The sequence below is a fragment of the Mustelus asterias genome, unplaced genomic scaffold (assembly GCF_964213995.1).
Source record: "Mustelus asterias unplaced genomic scaffold, sMusAst1.hap1.1 HAP1_SCAFFOLD_1058, whole genome shotgun sequence".
NCBI classification, from domain to species: domain Eukaryota; kingdom Metazoa; phylum Chordata; class Chondrichthyes; order Carcharhiniformes; family Triakidae; genus Mustelus; species Mustelus asterias.
In genome coordinates, this window is record NW_027591003.1 from 95,451 (window position 1) to 115,136 (window position 19,686).

Genomic DNA, 19,686 nt, shown 5'->3' on the forward strand with positions numbered 1-19,686 from the left:
TCTCACAGTGATTTGAATCTCACCCAATGCGCTGCTCAGCATTCATTCCTTTCGATGACTGCAGAATTAATTATTCTTTCAATGGAATCAAAATCTTTCAAATATTCCCATCTGTTTTTCCTACTTCACTTCGCATTCCTTCATTTCTGTTCGTCAGCTAGAATTCATCAGAACCCCAGCCAGAAATGGAAGAAAACTGAACCCAGTTGGTGACATCCTTGATCTATGGATGTTTGTGTCTCGTCAGCCCTCTGTGACTCTCGGTGTCTGTATGTGTTCCTCTGTGCACCAATGTGATTCAGTTCCCAGAGGGGGTGAACACATTTTTTACCATCACAAACTGCGTTCACTTATTCATATACCTCAAGGGCAAATGGTACAGAGAATAACAACATGTTTGAAAGTTGCGAGAAAGATTGACTGATACAGGCTTTTTTTGACTGGCTATTGCTTATTGACTCAGTGGCCGTGTGTTACACAGCAGTGGATGATTGAAATTTTCACTGATCAACATTTAAACAGACAGTGGATTCACTCGGTGTGATGGTGCGTTCCAGTTCTATATCTACAACTACAGCATCAATTTCTATCAGTTACTGTGAGTCCCAGATTTCTAATAGGTTGGAAATATACAGCAGCATGATATAATATACCTCGTTTTAATTGAAATGATAATTCATCGATCGATTTGTATGACAACTTAGTGAATATCAGCAAGACTGGCAAAGTTTGGACAGTATTTCCCTGATGCAGAAGGACACAAAGTATATCAATATTGGGAACATAAGTTGAAACAGTAATAGAGGAGCTCGATTTGGCGCAGAATGCTCTCAAACCTCCTCCCTTTCAGTTGCAGCAACTTTCCTGAACAATTTTCCAACAGAAATCCTGCAGCAGTTTAAATTCAGGGCTTTCACTGCCTGGATCCAATTCAATTCCCATTCTCGATGTTGTGCTAATTGCTGTAACTCGCAATCAGTTACTGGTTTGCAAAGAGTCATATTGGACTCGGAAACTTAATTCTATATCTTGCTCCACATTTGTTGCAAGTCCTGTTGAGAACTTTCAGCACTTTCTGCTTTTATTATATCATGAATAACAGGAGAAGAAGCAGACCACTCAGTCCATCGGGACTGTTCCACCATTCAATACCATCTTGATTGATCTTGGGCTACAACTCAGTTTTTCCACCATCTCCCCATATCCCTGAATTCCCCAAGAGACCAGAAACCTGTTTATCCCAACCTTAAATGTACTCGATGATGGGGCATACATAACAGTCAGGTACAGAGAATGCCAAGGATTCTCAGCCCTTTGAGTAAAGTAATTTCTCCTTGTCTTAGCCCAAAATGATCAGCGCGTTATCTGTGCCACAGTGGGTTAGATTCCCCGACCAGCAGAAAAAAAAACAATCTCTCAGCCTCCATCCTATCAAACCTAATCAGAGCTGCAGGGGTTCAATGAGATCGCCTCTTATTCTTCTAAACTCCAGAGAATTCCATCACAGGACAGCTCCCTCACCCCAGGGAGCAATCTGGTGAATCTTCTCTTTACCGTTTCCAAAGCAAGCACATCCCTTTTTTAATTCGACTATCACATCTGCACAGATCATTCAACATGTGGTCTCAACTAACCCTGTGCAACAGCAGAAACACGTCGTTATTCTTGGACTCCAGTCTGCCAGCAACTAAAAACCAAAAACGCAATTGCCCTTCCACTTGTCTGCTGCACCGACATACTAACGTCATGCATTCCTTGCAGAAACGAATCTATTCTACAGATCAACATTTATATTTTTCAGCTTGTCAAATACATCCTGCTCTTTCTATTTTTTGGCGAAGAACATCTTTTCGCTTTCCAAGTTTGCACCTGATCTGCCCCTTCACTCATAGAAGCTCTCTGTTGCGTCCTGCAGTCTGTTGGACTCCACCCTACAGCTTCTATCAACTACGCTTAGTCAATAGGCTCCCCAGCAACAATTGAACTCACGACCCCTGATTTACAAGACCAGTGCTCTAACCACTGAGCTACGGAGCCAAGCGCTGCACGTCGTTTACATTACGTGCAGCATTATCAGTGGATTGAGAAACAGCACAGGGTTTGAGGTCGGAGATTTTTGATCTGGTGGAGATTTTGATTTGGTGGGGAGCAGGAAATTAAAAGATGCAACTTGAAAATGACATTATTTGACATGTGCGCTGTGTGTGTATCTGACATGTATGTTGTGCTTGTTATGTGATTCTTCTTCAGAGTTTATCGTTCGTGTTACATGGAGTCACAGAGTCAGAGAGTCATAGAGGTTTACAGCATGGAAACAGGCCCTTCGGCCCAACTTGTCCATGCCGCGTTTTTTTTAAACCCCCAACCTAATCCCAATTCCCCGCATTTGGCCCATATCCCTCTATACCCATTGTACCCATGTGACTATCTAAATGCCTTTTAAAAGACAAAATTGTACCCGCCGCTCCTACTCCATCTGGCAGCTTGTTCCAGACACTCACCACCCTCTGTGTGAAAATATTGCCCCGCTGGACGCTTTTGTATCTCTCCCCTTTCACCTTAAACCTAGTTTTAGACTCCCCTACCTTTTGGAACATATATTGACTATCTAGTTGATCTGTGCCCCTCATTATTTTATAGACCTCTATAAGATCACCCCTCAGCCTCCTACACTCCAGAGAAAAAAGTCGCAGTCTATCCAGCCTCTCCTTATAACTCAATCCATCAAGTCCCGGTAGCATCCTGGACTTGCATCTCTGACTTTTCCAACTCCGATGCAAGTTCATCCAACTGGAAGATTTAGATATTACTACCTTCACAAACGCTATGAGGCGTGTTTTCATCAAATGAAGAATTGAACAAAAAGTTATTCACTCCGTGACTGGAAATTGAAACCACGTCACGGCGTCGATTCTGGTCACTAGACACTCAGAGACGCTGATGTGAGAGATTTGCAATGAGTTGATCATCTCTGTACCCATTGCTTCATTTCCAATAACTTTCAATAAAAATAAGGAATGACGGGAAGTGTACATGACAGGATTTGAGCCTCAGTTAGAAAATCCCAATCTACCCCTGGGCCGGGACTGCAGTCTCAATGTTTGCAATCCTGTGGTTATATCGGCAGACAGCCATTCAGCCTGTGTTCCCGTTTGTATTCTCTGTCGGAGCAACTCAATTCCTTCCGGTTTTGACAAAGGGTGATCTGGACTCGAAACATCAGTTCTCTTCTCTCATAACTGATGCTGCCAGACTTGATGACATTTTCCAGCATTTTCCCTTTTTGTTTCCGATTCCAGCATCGATAATAATTTGCTCCACTCCTTCCACATGCGCTTCTTTACCTCAACAACTGTTTACATTGGTCTGTGTCTCCGCTTTCTTCCTGCCAAAAACGACACGGCAGAAACTCCTGCATTCAATCTGAACTGCTCGATTTCAGCTGCAGAGACCAAAACTCAAGCCCACTCGAGCAATGGCGGGATTTGAACCCACAGCTTATACAGAGGCTGGATCTAGCTACTTGCTTAAATTGCTTTGCCATGCTCCCCCGTAACCATCCTGCTGTTTGCTGAAACCGTTACTGAAATTCAGTAGCAGCAAAGGAGCTGAGAAAGGCCATCAGTCGGTTTGAGCCTGCTCCTTCAATGCATCAATTCATCCTGAACTGTGTAACAAACAGAAATCACATCCAGTCAGAAACAGAATCAGCTGCAGTGAAGGACAGGCACCAAAAAAAATGCCTTAGCCTTGTCTGGTTCCCAATATCCTGCCAGATATGACATGAAAACCTCCCGTTGTATTTGCTCAGTCTTCACCTCAGGACACGAGGAAAGATTGTGTTTTATATGTTCCACCAGGCAATACCTGACATTTGTTTTTGTGGTTTGGATGAGAGCGACAAATCTCCATTTCCTGACCTGTAATCTAAAGAGCAGTGAAAGTGTCAAACTCTAACCACCAGACCAGCCTGTCTTACAGATTTTTCCTTATCCACGCTGCTTTTGTTATTTTAATTTTCGCGCCAGATCACGTTCACCACAAGCAAGTCTCTACCGCAAAATGGCACCTTCTGTTTGCACCACGGTGATATATTCAGTCCACTACAACAGACAACAGACATTCCACGCACAGTTATTACTTTCGCTTCCGACGGTTCAAAACTGGACAGAAGCCTTTTCAAGTATTGTCGTTGCAGAGTGAGGGAAAGGTTTAATAATTCAGTGTGAACGCTAAAATCTGACCGATTTACCTTACATCACCCTCTCTATCGTCAGCGCTTTGCAGCCTATCACTGTCTTTCTGCGACTATATTTGTTCTTGACCTGTTGCACATGTGACATTTCCAGCTGTGATGGAGACTTGCAAACCTCACTCGGCTGATTTTAGGAGATCTGCTTTTGATCAGATAGTAAATCAGGTTATTTTTAATAGTTTGTCGAGAGGAATAAATAATTGCTTCCTGAGCGGGAATTGAAACCAAACAACAGTGGGGTGGTACTAAACACAACCCACTGGACATCCAGGGTCACGGGTGAAATGTGTTTTTCAAATTGACTTACGATACATCTCTTAATATGTCCAGTTTGGATGGAACATGGACTGCTTCAGCTAATGATAACACCGATTGAGTTCGCCGGGACATGAAATCGACAGTGAGGTAAAATAGTCCCACAAAATGCTGAAGTGATCGGGCTATATAAAATTCTAAAAATAATTGATAGATTGAACGTAGACGAAATCTCATGGGGCGATCGAGAACAACAGGTCAAATGTATAGGTTGAGGGGCGGTAGATTTAAAACTGAGATGAGGAGGAACTACTTCTCGCAGAGGGTCGTGAATTTGTGGAATGCATTGCCCCATAGCGCGATGGAGTCTGAATCATTAAGACCATAAGACCATAAGACATAGGAGCGGAAGTAAGGCCATTCGGCCCATCGAGTCCACTCCACCATTCAATCATGGTTGATTTCAACTCCATTTACCCGCTCTCTCCCCATAGCCCTTAATTCCTCGAGAAATCAAGAATTTATCAATTTCTGTCTTGAAGACGCTCAACGTCTCGGCCTCCACAGCCCTCTGTGGCAATGAATTCCACAGACCCACCACTCTCTGGCTGAAGAAATTTCTCCTCATCTCTGTTCTAAAGTGACTCCCTTTTATTCTAAGGCTGTGCCCCCGCGTCCTAGTCTCCCCTGTTAATGGAAACAACTTCCCTACGTCCATCCTATCTAAGCCGTTCATTATCTTGTAAGTTTCTATCAGATCTCCCCTCAACCTCCTAAACTCCAATGAATATAATCCCACGATCCTCAGACGTTCATCGTATGTCAGGCCTACCATTCCTGGGATCATCCGTGTGAATCTCCGCTGGACCCGCTCCAGTGCCAGTATGTCCTTCCTGAGGTGTGGGGCCCAAAATTGCTCACAGTACTCCAAATGGGGCCTAACCAGTGCTTTATAAAGCCTCAGAAGTACATCCCTGCTTTTGTATTCCAAGCCTCTTGAGATAAATGACAACATTACATTTGCTTTCTTAATTACGGACTCAACCTGCAAGTTTACCTTTAGAGAATCGTGGACTAGGACTCCCAAGTCCCTTTGCACTTTAGCATTATGAATTTTGTCACCGTTTAGAAAATAGTCCATGCCTCTATTCTTTTTTCCAAAGTGTACAACCTCGCACTTGCCCACGTTGAATTTCATCAGCCACTTCTTGGACCACTCTCCTAAACTGTCTAAATCTTTCTGCAGCCTCCCCACCTCCTCAATACTACCTGTCCCTCCACCTATCTTTGTATCATCGGCAAACTTGGCCAGAATGCTCCCAGTCCCGTCATCTAGATCGTTAATATATAAAGAGAACAGCTGTGGCCCCAACACTGAACCCTGCGGGACACCACTTGTCACCGGTTGCCATTCTGAGAAAGAACCTTTTATCCCAACTCTCTGCCTTCTGTCTGACAGCCAATCGTCAATCCATGTTAGTACCTTGCCTCGAATACCATGGGCCCTTATTTTACTCAGCAGTCTCCCGTGAGGCACCTTGTCAAAGGCCTTTTGGAAGTCAAGATAGATAACATCCATTGGCTCTCCTTGGTCTAACCTATTTGTTATCTATTTGTTAAATGGTTTCAAGAAGGAGACAGATATATTCCTGATAATAAAAGTGATGAGTGGATATTGGAACAGATAGGAAGGTGGATTTGAGAACAGGGAGAGATCAGTCATGAACTGATTGCATGACGGTTCAGGCTCGAAGGGGTGAATTTGCCCACTTCTGCTCCTAATTCTATTTCCTAAGTTTAACTTTCAATTTTCAAAACCCAACAACTCATCACTGTGGCTCCAATGTAATCTACGTACATTACATCCACAGGTTCCCCTTCATCCACAACACAACTGCGTCCTGTAAAGGACTTAGGAATGGCCCCATTCTGTGGTGTAATTACTTTAAAATTCTTTGTTTCCCTCATTTAAGCTCTCCTGATTTACACCCGGCCAGAGGCCTCCCCTCTTGTTATGCTGCTGGATAACACTTGTTTAAAACTTCCTACGTTTCGAACCATTCCCCGTGGTAATCAGAGATTATGGAGCTAAAATATGAGATTTGTTTTCCTGTGTACACAAGCTGTCTGACTTTCTGAGCTTTTCCGGCATTTTCACCTTTCACTGCAGAAGTCTGAGCAGCTTTGAAAGGCAATGGAAATATTTTCATTGAAAAACTTCCCCAGCAGCGGCTCTTTGGACGAGGGGTATGATTCGAGCTGATGGTATTAACATCACCAACTTGCGAGAGGTCTCGGGTTCAAAGGCCGAGCGAGAGCTCTCATTCAGCTGTTGTTTCGTATTGGACAAGTCAAAGGTTTTGTAAATGTATTTGCAGTGCAAACGTTGGGATTGGTTAACGTGGGATTTGATTTGAGAACCTGAGCACACAGTGCAGGCAATCTATCAACACAACACTCAAGACATTAAAAGGTGAATATGCTTGTGGCCATTCACTTTATCTCTGTTCACCAGTTTCGAGGACCCCATGTTTGTTGGTTCAGGCAGCTGGCTGTGTGTATATTGTTATTCATTCATGAGTTGTGGATGAGTACCTCACTCGCTATTTCTGTTTTTCATTGTCTCTATATAATCTCCTTCAGACTCTCTCAGTCTTTCTGACTGTGTTTTTATTACGTTAACCTATTTTGCTCCTTGCTCTATGCATTCTTTCGCTGTCTGTGTGTAACCGAGGTTTACTGGATTGATTTCTGCATTTCTCCTGGGAGGAGAGATTCAATGTGATGAGTCTGTTCGCTCTGGAGTTTCGAATAACCAGAGGTGATCTTATTGAAAAGTCTGAAACTGGGAAACAGTTTGACAGTGTAAATGTTGAGAGGCTGTTCCCCCCAACCCTGGCTAAATTATTAAGAACAAAAAAAATAAGCTGAATGATGTAAGGGGAGTTTGGAATATTTGGGAGAGGTGAAGCTAAGAATTCGACGATGTGAGTGATGATTGAGAGGAATGGATAGGAACTTTGGGGATTCTGTCTGTCGATTCATTGTAAACTTTGAAATCAGAACAAGCTGAGACACCAGATGGAAAAACCATATTTCTCTCCATGCATTTTAGGTTATGGAAAGCAGCGTAGTACATGTGCCCGGCTAGCTCAGTCGGTAGAGCATGAGACTCTTAATCTCAGGGTCGTGGGTTCGAGCCCCACGTTGGGCGTCATTGTTTTAAACTTTGCCTCATTCCTGGGTGAATTCCAGATCTCCGTTCCTCCAGAGGTGTCACCACTCAAACTGAGTCTTTCTCCTTTCTGCGTTGTTTCTGTCACAGTTGTGGGTTTGTGACTGAAAACTGCCTCCAGTTCACTGGAAGGCGGGGAGTTTAGCGCTGAACTCAGCGAGAGGTTTTGTTCTCATTTATTGTGAGACTCAAACCCAGATCTGCGAGATTGTGTCAGTGGGAACAATAATCATCTCCATTGTAATTCAATCACTCCAGCCTTCCATTCTATCAAAAGGCCGTTTGTTCTTTCCTCCTCTCCCTCTCTATTTTCCTTGACTCTGTACTTGTTTGTAAACCATTAAATCTCTAATTTCTTCCAGTTAGGGTCAAAGGGCAGCAACCTGAATCATTCACTCTTTTCCCCTCTGCACAAAAACTGTTGAAGCTGATGAGTGCTTCCAACATTTTCTGTTTTGAGGTGGGATTTGCAGCAACTACAATTCATCATTTTGCATCACAGTGGATCACTTTTCTCTGACTGAACCGTACCTATTTAAACAGTTAAAGGGCTGAGGTTTTAAATAATAAGGCACCAGAAAATGTCACCCTGTTCGACATAAAATGAAACAAAATGAGAAATATTCATTACATAAAATGTTGCTAATGCAATATATATTTCCTTATCAATGCCAGCATTTGTTATCCATCCCTATTTCCGTCTGAACTGAGCATGTTGCTGGGCCATTTCAGAGGGCAGTTCAGAGTCAATCACATTGCTTTGCGTCTGGAGTCCCATGGAGGCCAGAAAGGGGAAGGATGGCAGATTTCCTTCTGCAAAAGGTCCAGATGAGTTTTCAGGACAATCAGAAAACAAAGCTTCATTACAGAGACCAGCATTCACTTCAGTTTCAGATCTAGACTGTGGTGGGATCGGGACCTGTAAGCCTGGGCCTCCGAATACATACTCCACTGATTTTGCCACTACGTCACCATCATCCTGGAAGAGTGTAAGTGTAAATCTTCCACATGGAATCAAACCGCTAAATTTCACATTGAAAACAAACATTTAAAGCAGTGTACTGTGGAAATCAGTGTCAGACATTCAGGATACCGGAGAATTGATGAGTTATCGATTGCTTTCACTCAAAGATAGAAAAATGTGGTGACTCCTCAGCGTGAGTGATGAAGGAGAGGCGCTCCGAAAGCTCGTGATTCCTAATAAACCTGTTGCACTTTAACCTGGTGTTGTGAGAATTCTTACTGGGTACTGAAGGGCATTTCATTTACAATTCGCAAAAAGATGATTTTGATAAAATTAACAGCTTTCAGCAAATCGCATCGCAATCACATTGCAGACGGTGCAGTGAGTTACTCTCCTGGCCTCATTGCATCAGCTCCAGAGGACGATTGCTCAAGAACACAAAAAGCTCAGCGATAAAGAGGTCGACGGCTTCATTCATCAGGGATTACCGTAGAGCACGAGACCTTTCTCCTAAACCACACACACACACACACACACACACACACGCGTACACACACACGCTTGCTCAATAATGCTCAGGTCACCTCAATTTCCGTGTTGGTCTAGTCATTAGAATTCGGCTTTCACTGCCACGGTTTGGGTTCGATTCACGGTGAGGGAATGATGATTCATTGCTCTCGTGCAACACATGAATTATGGAGAGTGATTATTTCTTCCTGATCGAAAACGGGAGTGATACTTCTGGCAGGTTGAATAGCAAGGAGGAAAGATCTATCCCATTCCACAATCCTGTCAATTGCCCACAAAAATTCATATTTACATTAAGAAGTCTCACAACACTGACTCTATTTGGAGTCAGGAGCTTTCGGGGCGCTGATAAAATAAAGCAAATGTATTTCATCATCGGAGCAAATGAACCTGTTGGACTTTAACATGGTGCTGTGAGACTTCTTATTATGCCCACCCCAGTCCAACGACATCATACTTAAATTGCAATTGCTGGTACCTCCTGTCAGAAGGAGTGAGCTACCTTCTATTGCATTAAATTTCACTGCAGCTCGCCACATTCAAAGAGTAATGTTTGTTATAAACCTTATTGTGGTAAATCTGTTGAAAAACTTCAGCTTATCACAGCTCCGCTTTCATCTCATTGGAAGCTAATGTGAAAAGATGAACAATTTCAAAGCTGAACAACGTGCACAGGATTGGAAAAAGAATGCGACTGTGAATAATTGGCACTGTGCATATTCCTGTACTCAGTGTCTGGGGGAATCAGGAAGATGAAATGGTCCAGTGGTTCGGATTCGGCGCTTTCAGGGTCAGAGATCGGCTTCGATGCAATAGGATTTAACGTTTTTGACAATCCGTTTAACAAACCTGAATAGTTTCCTGATTGAAAACAGCTCTGTCAGAAGCAGTGGAGTTAGATCCACTGAGTTTTGTATCCGAATAGGAAATGTCACATGGGCAACAGTTCAAGAACAAACACAGATAGTGAAGGACAGTGATAGGCTGCAAAGCGCTGCCAATAGAGTTGGGGATACAAGGTCAAATCTGCATGACAATGGGGTAGATTTTATCGATTAGATTGACACAAATGTCTCCGAGACCTGGATCCAAATCTCAGCCAAATCACAAGAAAACATCTCGCAAACTTAAACGCTAAGCTCTCCGACTTCACTCGGAAACCAGTAATTGTGAGACAAAGCGGGATGCAATCTGACCGCTCGATCCCCCTCCACCACTTAATAAGACTATGTTGGATCCCGAAAATCAACTTACAGCTGAGGGGGTATAGCTCAGTGGTAAAGTATTCACCTGCAGATTAAAAGGCCTTCGCTTCAAATCCGAATGCTCCCTTCCTTGTTTAATTGATACTTTTTTTTCAATGTAATTGTCTTTCGTTGGCTGCAAAGCCCATTGTGACGTCCAGCAACCGGGAAAGGCGCTAAATAAATACAAGTTGATCTTTCATGAATTATCTTCAATCCCAATCCTTCGGTTACTGACCCTCGTCAGTGGAAACAGTTTGTCCCTATCTGCTCTATCAAGCGGCCCGTTCCCATGTCAGGAGAAGCGGGTAACCACTAAATCACAGCAACACTGTGGGGAGTAAAATAGTCAAAAGGGTTGCATAGTATTGTAAACGATGTGGTCATGTTGTGGTTCTAGACTATGTTTTGCAAAAAGAGAATTGGGTTTGGATATATCCAGCACTCGCCAATATAGAGTGTCTTAGTCTAAGTGGCGGAATTCGTTATTCCGTTCGACTTTAGCAAATGGTTGGTGGCTCAGTACCATCCAGAGGCGGTGGTTGTACTTTTATTTTCCCCATAAGTATTCAGTGTCGCGCAGTTCCGGCTTGTGAACCGAGGCAACAATAAAAATATTTCTCAAGTGTTGCCGCTCGACTGTTGTCAGGTGTTGTCAACATTATTTATTTAATGAGTATTCATGTCATACATATTACATGGTATAATATATATTCATTTCAAATATGCAATTAAAGTTAAGAATAGAGTCCTGGCTGGATGTGTTTGTGTGTCAGTTCTTCGATGAGTCCTCATCTGAGACTGGGAAACAATCTCTCAGTATTCCGTAGGTTTCAATAAGATTGCCTCTCAGTATTCTAAACTCCAGGGAATTTCAGCCCAATTTGCACAACCTCTCATCCCAGGAGAACTCTCTCATCACAGGAACCTACCAAGTCTCCAAATGAAGGGTAGCGTTTTTAAAAAAAGCATTGTTGATATCAAAAATGCACCGAATATTTCACACTAGCTCCCAACAAAATCCTGTATAAATGTAAGTTGCCGTTTACATTCTTATACAGCAATCTGCTGGCAATAAAGACCAAAATGCCACTTCCCTTCCTATAGTTTGTTGCACCACCATCTTCCTGCGTTCCTTGTACAAACACACCCAAATCTCTTTCAACATAAACGCTTATAACTAGGAAAGACGATAGCCTAGTGGTATTATCGGGAGACTGTTAATCCAGGAACTCGCCCAATTTTATGGGGCCCCGGCTTTGAATCCTGTCACCGCAATGTTGTGCAATTTGTATTCAATTAAAACTATCTGGAATTAAGAATCTACTGATGACCATGAAACCATTGTCGATTGTCGGACAAATAAACATGGAGTTCGGTAATGTGCTTTAGGGAACGAAATCTGCCGTCCCTTTATCCGGCCTGGCCTACATTGTTTCCAGAGCTGCAGCAAAGTGTTTGACGCTAACTGTCCCAGGGCAACCAGGATGGGCAATAAATGCTGGCCAGCCAGCGACGCCTATTTTTAATGAATTAAAAAAGAACTAGGTCACCTTATCAAACATTGTCTGCTCTTTCTCCGTTTATGAACAAGAGAATATCTTTTTTGGCAACATGGTGGCACTGTTGCCTCAGTACCCCAGTCAACCGCCGGCAACTCCACTTCATGTTCTTCCACAGGCTGTGGATGATATCAGCTTCTCCAGAGGGTTCTGGTCTGGCCCTTTGTGCTTTCCGACATTCTGTTTCTTGACGCTGAGATGTGTACATTCTAAAGTCCTAGAGTTCAGCTCAGAGATCTGAGTTGGTAACAGACCATAATCAAGTTGAGAGGGAACATAATTAACGACCTTCATGTGGGCTCAGAAGAACTTCTCTGAATCGGTACAGTAGACAGTTAAACTCTCCTTTTGCTCAAACATCATCGACTCATCAGATCTACTACCCCACGCAGCCATGGGCCACCATCCACACTCAATAAGGAAATGCACAAAAGGCTACCTAATAAGAAAAGAGGCCATAGTGTTGGCGGTAATATATCATCATGGGTAGACAATGGGCTAACTAATAGAATACAGAAAATTTGGATCCGGGGAGCATTTACAAGATGGCAAACTGTAACTACTGGAGTGCCACTAGAACCGCTGCTGGGATCAGCATTATTGATGATATATGGAAATGAGGTAAACAAGATAGTTGAATGTATAATAGTCAGGTTTGCGGATCGAACAAAATAGGTGGGAAGGCAAGTGATGAGAATTTTGCAAAAAATCTGCAGAGGATGGTCTTGCAAAATCTCACTAACTGTCCTGTCTGGAGACAATACACATCTCTTTAACGTGTGTTTAACGCACTCTCCCCTCACATCGTCTGACCTTTAAGACTTGATTACCTGTAAAGACTCGCATTCCAACCATTATTTTGTAAATTGAGTTTGTGTCTTTATATGCCCTGTTTGTGAATATAACTCCCACTTATCTGATGAAGGGAAGAACCACGAGAAAGCTAGTGGTTTTTGCTACCAAATAAACATGTTGGACTTTAACCTGGTGTTGTGAGACTTCTTACTGTGAAGAATATGAAGACATGGACGTGGACAGAAAGTTCAGGGCGGGAAGGTTTGAAGGTCACTGATCGATCCCTGGCGTTATGTTCAGTGAGTTCAGGGGGACGTAATCAGAGGGAATGGAGCAGGGAGAGAGGTTCCCTGGAGTGATGTTGAGTGAGTTCATGTGGATGGTGTCAGAGGGAATATTATTTGCTGGGGTTGGTGCATAATCTAAAAATGAATCAGAAGGATAGGTACAAAATTGGTACAAATTGGAGAACTTGAACACTGTGTGTTCACCACAAAGTGGAGCGTGTGCGTTTCTAACATTCAGAGAGGCAAAAATGCATACTTGTTTGTTGGAAAACTCAAGAAAACCCACAAAAATTTAAGCCGGAGTCTCTGTATCAGGATAAACACCATTCTCTCGGAACATTTTCCTTGTTTTTTGCTTAGTTTTTATTTCAGTTGAATCTTCGCATCTGGGAATTTCCGCGTTTGTTCCCCTAGTTTAACTTACAAACTCAAACTCTGGCAATCATTTGTAAATTTGTACTTGATTCGTGCGATTGACGCCTCGGTCTCTCGGTATTATTCCATGTTATTTACAACACTGTCCTCTCCTTGTTTTATATCTAGTCTGTGGCGTATCTGCATTGGTAATGTTTAATTGGACAGTAGGGAGGGAGATTTACTCTGATAATCTGTCCTGCAGCGAAACTTGTAGTGTTTGGTGGGATAGTGTAAAGGAAGTTTTCCTCTCCATGTACTGTGCTTTTTCGGCCTCTTATGAAGCAGACTATTTATTATCTAGAATTACCTGGCGGTCGGCAATGACAGACCAGTTTATGAGTAAAATCGCCGAGTTTCTACACGCTGTTGAATTATTCTGTCTCTGGAGTTTATTGTGAAAACGCAGAGGTGAAGCTGTCTTTACTCAGAGAATTCACTGGGTGGCGCAGTGACTCTTTCGCTCCAGGGCCTTGAGTTCAAACACATCCCAGACAGGACTGGGGTAAATACCAATTTTGGAAAGGGGGAGAACCTTGTAATAGGGAAAATGTAGCGGTGCTGATGAGATTTGGATACAGGACTTAAGCAAGGTCCTACCTTGTTCATTTTTCATTCAAAATATATTAATAATTCAAGAGAGCATTTTACAGAAAAGTTTATTTTAAACTTCACAAAAGTGAATATAATGATTGAGCTTCAAACTGAGAACAGAACCCATGGGCTCTGAGCTTCCAAGTATATGTACAACTGTAAGAGACACCAGAAAGGGAAAACAGGAGCTCAACATAAAAAAAGGAAAAAACTATGAATCAGAGATTGCGAATAAGGAATAAGAAACGTCGCTTTTGTACACATGGAATTCAAGGGAAACCACCAGCTAAAATTATTGTAGAGCAAAAATCGCCAATTTCAAACTGCAAGAGTGAAATATCGAGAACGACTGTCTCAGTAACAGATTCAGAATGATAACCTGAGAGTATTTTGCTTTCCGAGTCAAAGAGCGCAGATACTGTGTTGGTGCCACGCAGATAACTTAATAATCTGGTGAGGGGAATCTACAGCGTCCAAAGTTCACTCCATCACTTGATCTGTAAAAGAGAGACACAATAATGAAGCCGATGTTTTTGAGCTGGGACATTAATGTTAGTGTTTTTAATCAGTGAATTATTGAGAGATTTTTCTGCCGGTTTGAAGTGTGAGTCCATTGAATCATCTCACCTTCACCAGAGTGACTGCAGCGCTGTAGGACATGCTCAGGAAGAACAGGACGATGAATGTGGAAGCGGTTGTCCAGATTTTGCCGTTATCATCCTCATTGGCTTCAATCCAGATGTCGTCTGTGAAGTCTAGGGGCCGGAGACAAGGAAATAAATTTAGATTACTTGATTGATCTAGAGAATCCTATTGGTAATGTTATATGCCCTCTTCTCTTTCTTAAGCGATTAATTTATTTTGCAATTTATTTTTCAAAGTATCTCAACTATTAAGCTAGTGACACTAAGTAACATAACTCTGTCATTACCTTCACAACTGTTCTTCGTTTTTATTCATCAATGTGTGCCAGAAAACACTCAATTTTATTTTCGGTATCAGTTCATTTTCGAACAATTTTGCAGATCTCTTATTGAAGAATATTATGATTGATATCGAGGAACGTTCACTGATCAATCATGATTTATTTAACAAGTGTTTTCAGATCTTTAAACAGTGAATGTTGCTGTTTAAAGATGTGATTTCTCATATTCTTTATTTATGTTGGAAATGTTCAGTACATCATTAGCTTCCAGACAGTTTCTCATTACGTACAGTGCTACAGTGTGTTTGTGGATTGATTGTATTTTAGGGACAGTTGTCGGAGGATATTTGCATTGAAAAGGTTATGTTTCAAATTTACTTTCATTCATTGCCTACCATTTGTGGTTAAGATTTAGAATTTATGTATGGGTGCATGAGCATCTCATGGCCTGCATTCCACTTTGTTTATGAGTTGCTATGTGCGTATGAGTGTTAATATGCATATTCATGTGCCTGTGGCTTTTGATTCGTGCATTCGTGTGCCTGCGTCTCTGTATACATACTTATTTTAATTTGATTTAATTTATTATTGTCACATGTATACAGTGAAAAGTAATGTTTCTTGCGCGCTATACAGAGAAAAACATACCGTTTATAGAGAAGGAAACGAAAGAGTGCAGAATGTACTGTTACAGTCATAGCTAGGTTGTAGACAACGATCAATTTAATGCAAGGTAGGTCCATTCAAAAGTCTGACAGCAGCAGGGAAGAAGGTATTCTTGCGTTGGTTGGTACGTAACCTCAGACTTTTGTATCGTTTTCCCGAAGGAAGAAGGTGGAAGAGAGAATGTCCGGGGTGCGTGGGGTCCTTAATTACTCTGGCTGCTTTCTGAGTCAGCGGGAAGAGTAGACAGAGTGAATGGAAAGGAGGCTGGTTTTTGTGATGGATTGGGCAACATTCACGACCTTTTGTAGTTTCTTGCGGTCTTGCGCAGAGCAGGAACCATACCAAGCTGTGATACAACCAGAAAGAATGCTTTCTATGATGCATCTGTGAAAGTTGGTGAGAACCGTAGCTGACATACCAAATTTCCTTAGTCTTCTGAGACAGTAGAGGTGTTGTGGGCTTTCTTAACTATAGTGCCGGCATAGGGAGACCAGGACAGGTTGTTGGTGATCTGGATACCTTCAAACTTGAGGCTCTTGACACTTTCTACTTCGCCCCCTTTGATGTAGACAGGGGCATAGCCTCCTTTACGCTTCCTGAAGTCGATGACAATTTCCTTCATTTTGTTGACTTTGAGGGAGAGATTATTGTTGCCGCACCAGTTCAACAGATTCTCTATCATTCCTCTATCTCATCATTGTTTGAGATCCGAGCCACTGCGATGGTGTCCTCGAAAATCGAATTGGAGGGAATTTTGGCTGCACAGTCATAGGTGTATAAGATGTATAGTCGGGGGCTGAGAACACAGCCTTGTTGGGCAACGGTGTTGACGATGATCATGGAGGAGGTGTTGTTGCCTATCCTTACTGATTGTGGTCTGTGTGTTACGAAGTTCAGGATCCAGTCGCAGAGGGAGGTGCTGAGGCCCAGGCCACTGAATTTGGAGATGTGTTTCGTGGGAATAATAGTGTTGAAGGCTCAGCTGTAGTCAATAAATAGGAGTCTGACATAGGTGTCCTTGTTATCTAGATGTTCCAGGGTTGAGTGCAGGGCCATGGAAATGGCATCTGCTGTGGACCTCTGGTGGCGGTAGGGAAACTGTAGTGGATCCAGGTAGTCCGGGAGGTTGGAATTGATTCGTGCCATGACTGACCTTTCGGACCAATTCATAATGATGGATGTCAGAGCCACCGGTGATAGTCATTAAGGCACGCTGCTTGGTTTTTCTTAGGAACTGGGATGATGGTCGTCTTCTTGAAGCAGATACGGACCTCAGATTGTTGTAAAGAGAGGTTGAAAATGTCTGTAAATACCCCCGCCAGCTGATCTGCACATGATCTGAGTGCTCATCCGGGTACCCCATTCGGGCCAGTTGCTTTCCATGGGTTGACCTTCAAGAAACCGCCTTGACATCTGCAATTGTGACCCCAGATATAGGTTCATCCAGGGCTTCCAGGGTGGAGGACATGCTCTCGCTGACCTCTTGCTGAAAGCGGGCGTAGAATGCATTGAGCTCATCAGGAAGAGCTGCGTTGGTGCCAGCGATTTTACATGCCTTCATCTTGTTGCCTGTTATGCCTTGCAGATCTTGCCATAGTCGGCGGGGTCGGTTTGGCTAGCCTGGGACTCTAGCTTGATCCGGTATTGTCTTTTGGCATCTTTGATGGATCTCCTTAGATCATATCTGGCTTTTTTGTATAGGTCAGTGTCGCCTGACCTGGACGCCTCAGACCTGGACTTCAGCAAGCAGTGAATATGCCTGTTCATCCATGGTTTCCAGTTGGGGAACACACGGATTTGCTTCTTTGGCACACAGTCTTCTACACACTTACTAATGAAGCCAGTTACGGTCGTGGCGTACTCGTTCAGGCTGGTCGCAGAGTTTTTAAATACTGACCAGTCCACTGACTTCAAGCAGCCCCGTAGAAGATCATTCGATTCCTCAGACCAACATTGCACGACTTTCTTTGATGGATTTTCCCGCTTCAGTTTTTGCTTGTAAGTCGGGAGCAGGAGCACAGCCTTATGGTCTGAATTGCCAAAGTGTGGGCGGGCGAAAGAGCAGTAGGTATGTTTGATATGTGTGTACCGGTGGTGCAGGATGTTTGGGCCTCTGGTCGAACGAATATCCGAATGACAGACGAATAGTATATTCGTCTGTCATTATGTTTGTATGACTGCATTATTATGTGAAATCTATGCTTATAATGACAGTAGGATATGCTATTCGTCTGTCATTATGTTTGTGTGAAGTCTATGCTTATTTATTAAAGACACTCTTATTGCGTGTGTATGCGTTTTCAAGTTTGCTGATGACACCACCGTAGTGGGTCGGATCTCAAACAATGACGAGATAGAGGAATGATAGAGTACAGGAATGAGATAGAGAATCTTGATAACTAGTGCGACGCCAATAACCCTCCCTCAATGTCAACAAAACGAAGGATATTGTCATCGGCTTCAGGAGGCATATTGGAGAACATGTCCTATCTACATCAAAGGGGAGGAAGTAGAAATGGTCGAGAGCTTCATATCTTTAGCTGCACAGATCACCAGCAACCTGTTCTGGTCCCCGCATGCCTACACTATAGTTAAGAAAGCCCACCAACCCCTCTACTTTCTCAGAAGACTAAGGAAATTTGGCATGCCAGCAATGACTCTCACCAAATTTTACAGATGCACCATAGGAAGCATTCCTTCTGGTTGTATCACAGCTTGGCATGGCTCCAGCTCTGCCCAAGACCGCAGTTAACTACAAAAGGCCGTAAATGTAGCCCAATCCATCATGAAAACCAGCCTCCTTTCCATTCACTATGTCTACACTTCCCGCTGTCTCGGAAAGCAGCCAGCATAATTAACGACCCTACGCACCCCGGACATTCCCTCTTCCACCTTTCTCCGTCGGAGGAAAGATAGAGAAGTCTGAGGTCGCATACCAACCGACCCAAGAACAGCTTCTTCCCTGCTGCCATCAGAGTTTTGAATGGACGTATCGCGCATTAAGTTGATCTTCAGCTACACATTGGCTATAACTGTAACACACTACATTCTGCACTCTCTCGTTTCCTTCTCCATGAAAGGTATGCTTTTTCTGTAGAGGGCGCAAGAAACAATACTTTTCACTGTATCCCAAGCATGTGACAATAATATTAAACCAAGCAAATCAAATCAAATGCCTTGATCCTTCTTTTTTGTGTTCTACCTATCCATCAGGCTATTAATATTCGTCTTGTTTTCTTTGTGTCTCTTTGTCTGTTTCCGTGTGACTATCTGTTAATGTGTTCGTGTATGGATTTAAATTTTGATAGTTCTTTATAACTTTGTGCTGATGGATGTTTAAGTCTCCATGCGTACTAATGTGTGTGATAGTGTTCTGTTCTGTTTGAGGATGTAAATGATTGCATCTGCATGTGTGCGTGTGTATGTTTTTCTGTCTATTCATCTGTGTGTTTCTGTGCCCGTGTGTTGTCTGATAATGTGCTATTGTATGTGTCCATGTATGTGTGTTAATGTGTATGACATTGCGTGTCTATATGTCTATGTTTCTGCCATTGTGAACGTGTGCCCTTACATATGAATTTATTTGTGCGCTTGTGTATGTGCCTGTATGTGTGTTTGTCTGTTCGTATCTATGTATATGTGTGCATGCTTTTGTGTGTGTGTGTATGTGCATGTATGTGTATGTATGCATGTACTGGTGTGTGTGTGTGTATTAATATGCGCATGTGCTTGTTTGAGTGTTTGTGTGTATGTTTTATATTTGTTTGCGCATGTATATGTCTATGTGTGCATTTCTGTATGTGTGTGTGAATGTGTGCATGAATGTGTGTGTGTGTAGTTGTGTGCATTCAGAGTGCGTGTGAATGTAGGTGTGCCTATGTATTGTGCCTGTTTTTTTTGTGCATGCGTGTTTTTGTGGGCATGTGTTTTTGTGTTTGCCTGTGTATGTGTTTGTGCATGAC

The 19,686-nt window shown here is 42.8% G+C and overlaps 1 non-coding gene across 1 annotated transcript; it reads left to right on the forward strand.

Moving 5' to 3' along the window:
- Positions 1–7,651: 7,651 nt before the first annotated feature.
- trnak-cuu (transfer RNA lysine (anticodon CUU)) lies at positions 7,652–7,724 on the forward strand. The gene has a single exon. It is a non-coding gene; the product is annotated as a tRNA-Lys (tRNA).
- Positions 7,725–19,686: the final 11,962 nt, after the last annotated feature.